Here is a 6,000-nt window from a genome sequence, read left to right as displayed (position 1 = left end):
CGTGCTCGCATTGCTATTTTTAAAAAAATATAAGAAAAATGCCTTCAGTGCTATTAACAAATCATCACTGAGCTGCCTAATTTCAGGAGAGCCTAATTGTGTTAAATAAGGGTCTCACTTATGCTGTGTGTACACAGTACGCAGATGTTTTCTTAAAATAATATAAATCAATAGGGGTTATTCATTAAACTGTGATCGTGCCGATCGGGGCACTCAATGGGAGATTACGTGCAATAGTGCCCCGGTCGCCATTATCACAGTTTAATGAATAACCCCTTATCTGTAGGCTTGGAAATAAAACTAGAAGTGGTACTCCAAACCCTCACTGCTACTGCATCATTATAGCTCCAACACTAACTGAAACAATCCCACATAGCAAATACTAAATATATCAATGGTGTCCTTAAAAATATTAAACCACCATTGGAGGTCAAATTCTTCCTTATTTATGTTTGGCCTGAGAATAATGAAAATGTTTTTTTTTTTTCTTTTTCATTTCCCTTGGGATGTGGGAAGCTTTTATCCTCTGACAATTATTGCATCCCACCTTACGTGAATTGGATAACACACGCAGGCATCATCATTACGGTAAATATAAAAGGTAGAGGTTTTCTTCAAACATTAAAAACTTTTTACCAAACGTAATAAAATATTGCACTTTTTTATTTTATTTTTTACAGATGTCATTCACATTGCAAACATGTAACCCTTCCCTATCTTCAGCCCACTTTGGTTCTATGTGGGTTTACCACCTCAATAGGCAGCCCTGATTAACCACCTTTTTTTATTTGGGGGTGAATGGGGTGGGGGTGAGTGGGGTGGGGGGGGCTGAGTGAGCTCCTCCCCTCTGTGCAGAATAGAAAGATGTGAGCAGCAGACAGATGGGGCACTTGTCACGTGTCATTGCATATATATATATATATTTTTTTTTACTATGTGTGTGTCTTATATTACAACGATGCTGAACATCAGTGGCCAGATTGAGGAGAGGGAGGAAAAGCCTGTTTACACAGACTGCAAACCGCCTGGGGAATAATGCAGGAAAGGAAGTGAGCCGGCTCTCTGTCTGACTGCTCCAACTTCCTGCTCTCTCACACACACTCACACACTCACACACATACACACACCACTAAAAAAAAAAAGAAAAGAAAATCAGGATCTCATTACAACAGAAACGTTTGCAGACGACTGTCAGCATGGAAAACGCAGGGATTTTACCCATTTCATTTTAAAAATTAATAAGACAAGAAGAAACTTCCCAGAGTCCATCGGGAGTTTGGGTATGTAAATATGTGTGTGTATTGTGTCAGATATTGCATGCGGCTTGTGTAGCAGCAATAGACAAAGTTGTTGAATGCATACAGAGAATCGCCTTTTGCATGTTAGGGGATCGCTGTGGGGAGACTCGCGTGGGGTTTTCCGCGCAGGAAAGGATTGCTTCTTTTATTGCATTTAATGTTTGACATTTGCATGTTATTTTAAAATGTTTATTTTTTTTTAAAGTTTATAATATGACATGTTGTCATGTGAGTTGTGCAGTAGAGATCTGCCCGGGTATATCGACGCCCCTTCATATACACACACAGGGCGACCGAGCAGGCTTCTTTAATTGCAGCAATGAATAACACTGGCCTGGATGTCACTACTGTCATGACAGAGCAGGGACTTGCTAGGTCACATCATGGTATAGGCGCTACAGCGAGTTAACCCCAATATATCTCTAAGCATAACGCGTTTCACATAACGGTATCTATAGCATGTCCTGGACCATCCCAGCTGTGTGCCATCATCATGCAGGGGTATCTAGCAGAGCATGCAACAACTGGCACATCTGTGCGGCGCAGATTATCCTCGGGAGGGGGGGGGGGGGGGCAAGGGGGGCAGCAAACAGTGTTTGTCAATGCAGCTGTGATCAAAACCAGGGCACTATATTCTTCTGAAAGAAAGTTGTGCGAGTCCAGCTTGTCTGGAAACAGTAAGACTAATTGCCATGCGCTTCCGGTTTGAAACTGGCAGCAGACAACATCTTGAAAATGAGTCACTGGAGCAGCACACAAAGAGACTCTGTGGTTTCCTCCTCCTCAGGTTTATGTATTTGCGCCTTGCAGCTTCCTTTGTAGTCTTCAGAGGGCTTTTTTAGCCCTGGCCATTTATTAAAGACCCTCAGCCAAAAAAACTAGGGGGGAGAGCTGGAGTGTTGTTTTTGGATGGGAATTTTTAAGGTTAGAGGACCTGATGCTGCAGGGGGAAAAAGTTCCCTGAATTTTCCACTGGCTACAGGAAGAGAGCACATTTAGTCATGGCTAAGTAATGTCTGCGCACACCAACTAATCTCATTAGGAGTTTCCGTTACCCAAACACAGGAGGGTTTTTGTGCAGCTTGCAGAGAAGCCCTACCACCACCAACACATATAGGAGCCTCATCTCTGTTTACTCACAAGGGCAGAGACCAAAACAAGCCTTCCCCCTTTGCAGCATAATTTTATTAAAGATCTTGCAAACTACAAGGGTTTGGGGTGGTATACTTGCTCCGTGAATAAAACAAGTACATTATCTCAGTTTTTTTTATATATATATATATATACATATATATATTTATATATATATGTATATATATATATAAATAATAACTATATATATACATATATATTCATATATATATATATATTCATATATATATGAATAATAACAATATTTTTTTGTTCTTGTATAGCGCTGCTAGTTTTACGTTGCGCTTTACAGAGACATTTTGCAGACACAGTCCCTGCCCCGTAGTTTACAATCTATGTTTTTGGTGCCTGAGGCACAGGGAGATAAAGTGACTTGCCCAAGGTCACAAGTAGCCGACACCTGGAATTGAACCAAACTCAGTGCCAGAGTCCGTGTCTTTACTCACTGAGCTGCTCCTTCAGCCCAATATAATATAATTACAGCCATTTTGTTTCCCCTGGAGGGGCAGTGACACTAGTCACTTCACTGGTAGGTATCTCAGGAAACCGGGGGTCCCTAGAACTGAAGATAACATGATTTCCTCCCTCACCCCCCTGCCCTGGGTTTGTATGATGTAAAGAGAATTAAAAAAAAAAAAAAAAAAAACAAGTACAGTATGAGTGGATTTGCTGCTTTGGAACCTCTATCCCAAGATCGTTCGTACTCTACTAATTCGTCCTGTTGCTCCATATAGCTACTTTGCTAATTAATTACTGATGCAAGTCAAATACAACCAAAATCAATACGCTGATTCTCATTAATGCAGTAAACTATTTTTTATGACAGCCAGTCCTGGGGTATGATACGGTACATATATCTGTTATGCTTTCATTTGCTTCCATACCTGACCCACCTGTACCAAATGGTTTGTGATTAGTTCTGTAACAATGTTTAAACATCCAATGAATGCATGTGAACTAATATTATGTGAGAAGATAAAATTATAATTCAATCAATTTTGTTGTGACGGAAATAAAGTGGAATATTTAAAGGAAAAGGCTGTCAAAATATATTTATACTTTAACAAATATTGTATTGATCCTCGAAGTGCAGATTTGTCATAGGCGGTATACTTTTAATGAACCAACAAGAGAGTTAATAGATTCAATCATAGTCTGCATATCTTTTCAAACACAACAGGTCTCACATTTGTATTCTGGACTGTACATAAACTACAAATGAAAAACCCAGTGAGACTTTACAATCTCTGTACACTACAATTCCCTAAATGTAAACCTCTCCTTTTGGTCCATTAAAAGGTAGCACAGTTTGACAATTATTGTAAATAAATGTACAATGTATATGTAGCTAAATGAATACTTAAAAAATATATTCTGTAAATGTAGTCAATTAGTACTTTAAAGAATACAAAATGAATGAAAAAAAGATTCTTGTTTACAATTATATTCTGAAAAGCTCATAATCCCTGTTAAATAGAGCAGTTGGGGGGGTGTTTCAGAGCTAGTTTATAGGTACGCTATTTTCATGCAGTAAATCATTTTGCACTTTTATTAGTCATCACACATTATTTTTCTCTTTCATAAATAATTTCCATTGACAACAAAAGGATACTAACCATTAAAAATAATAAGCAATGCTTCTGAGCACCATTCTTCTTACCAAGTCAAAAAGTGTAAATTACTTTTACAAATTACTGTTTCTTGCCCTTCTTTTTTTGCATCTAGAATGAATACATGAATAATTTTTGGAACCCCCCCCTTTATTATCTATTAAAAAAAAAACTATATATAAACTTATATATGCAATCCTGCTTAACGATCACTGTTCTGATTTTTTTCAGGGCTGCATTTACACTTCTCCCTCATTGCTATAACTAGAATTTCTGTAGAAGTGTGATTATCTTGATTTGCAATGGTGTATTCTTCAAATGTTTTGCTTACAGTTTAAACATTGCCAAATGTATCCTATATTACAGTATAGCTTCACTTGAAGTTGTGAAGTGCATTTTAAAATATATTACATGGGTGCGTGCACTTGATTTAATTAATGTAAAATATATGTTTCCAAGTAGGACTGGTCCTTTATCTATAAACTCAACATCTATGTATGTATATTTGTATAGTGCCAATTACGTATGCAGCATTTTACAATTCTTACAAACATTGTATAGCATGTACAATATATATACACACACACACACACACACACACACACACACACACACAGGATGCAGCATGTGAAAAGGGTTATAGGCGTGAGAGAGCTGTATTGACACGAGGGGTAGGCCTGAACAAACCGTAGAGTGCGAGTATGGGTATAACAAGAGATTAAAGCCGAGATACAAGGAGGGCTAGAGAAGTGAAGTGCCTTGAGTGAATTTTGTAGTGAATGTAGAGTTTAAAAAAGGAGCCAACGGCAGAATTTGGAATAGATTGAAGGGTAGAAAGCTGCGAGGCAGGGAGGCCAGTGGGTAGACAGTTGCAGGGTGAGATAAGGGTAGGCCATACCATTTTAGTAATAGAGAAGCAGAGAAAAGGCTGTATTTCAGAATGTCACAGAGAAAGAAGTGGCAAGTTTTAGCAATTGGCAGTAAAGGTGAGTGCATAATGAAAGACAAGAGTCAAATGTGACATGTTAATAATGTTCTTGGAGAACTGGATGGATTGTAGTTTTACTGACTGATAGAAAAAGGCACAATATTGCAGTGATGCTCAACTCCAGTCCTCAAGACCCCCCCCCAACAGGACAGGTTTTAAGGATATCCCAGCTTCAGCACAGGTGGCTCAATCAGTTGCTCAGTCTTCTGAGCCACCTGTGCTGAAGGTGGGATATCCTTAAAACCTGTCCTGTTGGGGGGTCTTGAGGTTTGGAGTTGGGAATCACTGCAATAGAGCTTCATTTAGGTGGGATTGTGAGCAGCTCAGTCTTTGACATACAGATGTAGCAAAACTTACTGTTTGTCTTGCCGAAGCCTGGACGGATTAATACTACCAGGGGTCCGATCCGGAAGCATGGATCCTCGCAGCGCGATCGCGACAGACACTGTCCATTTTCGTCCACTGCGCTGGGGACAGTAAATCTTGCTTCATCTGTATTGAGTTTACTGTAAGATGCCATCCAGAATGTGATTGCCATGAATTGGAGACCTGGGACTGTAGATGTGAGGTTTGATGTGGATAGATACTGTTGTGTGTCATCTGCATACAGATCATACTTTAAGCCAAATGAATTAGCAAGGCCACAAAGATAGAGTGTAGAGAGCAGTGGTTCTCGAGCTTTTTCTCTCTCAATGAACTCCTATTGATAATGCTCAGTTCCCCTTGCAGCCCTACAATAGTCAGGACCTAAACCAATAAAAATGTCAAATTGAAAATACTTATCCATTAAAACTATTTAAATAAAAAATCAATAATTACAACTGCTAATCATAATTACTATTAATGTTTAATAACAATTATGAGCATGTACTGTAGGCATAAACATTCCTAATGTAGACATGTTATTTCTAGTAAAGCTGTTGTATTGTATTGTAAGTCTTTATTTATATAG

At 38.7% G+C, this 6,000-nt stretch overlaps 1 protein-coding gene across 1 annotated transcript in view; it reads left to right on the top strand.

The window, feature by feature from the left end:
• Nucleotides 1-923: 923 nt before the first annotated feature.
• The window catches only part of ELK3 (ETS transcription factor ELK3), a 57,863-nt gene continuing 52,786 nt past the window's right edge, over nt 924-6,000 (top strand). Inside the window, exon 1 of the mRNA XM_075600568.1 lies at nt 924-1,280. The gene's annotated coding sequence lies outside the window, so the exon portion shown is untranslated. The remainder of the gene's footprint in view (nt 1,281-6,000) is intronic.

The sequence above is a fragment of the Ascaphus truei genome, chromosome 5 (assembly GCF_040206685.1).
Source record: "Ascaphus truei isolate aAscTru1 chromosome 5, aAscTru1.hap1, whole genome shotgun sequence".
In the NCBI taxonomy this organism is placed as follows: domain Eukaryota; kingdom Metazoa; phylum Chordata; class Amphibia; order Anura; family Ascaphidae; genus Ascaphus; species Ascaphus truei.
Note: the sequence above shows the minus strand (reverse complement) of the source record. Positions and strands in the feature narration are given on the sequence as shown.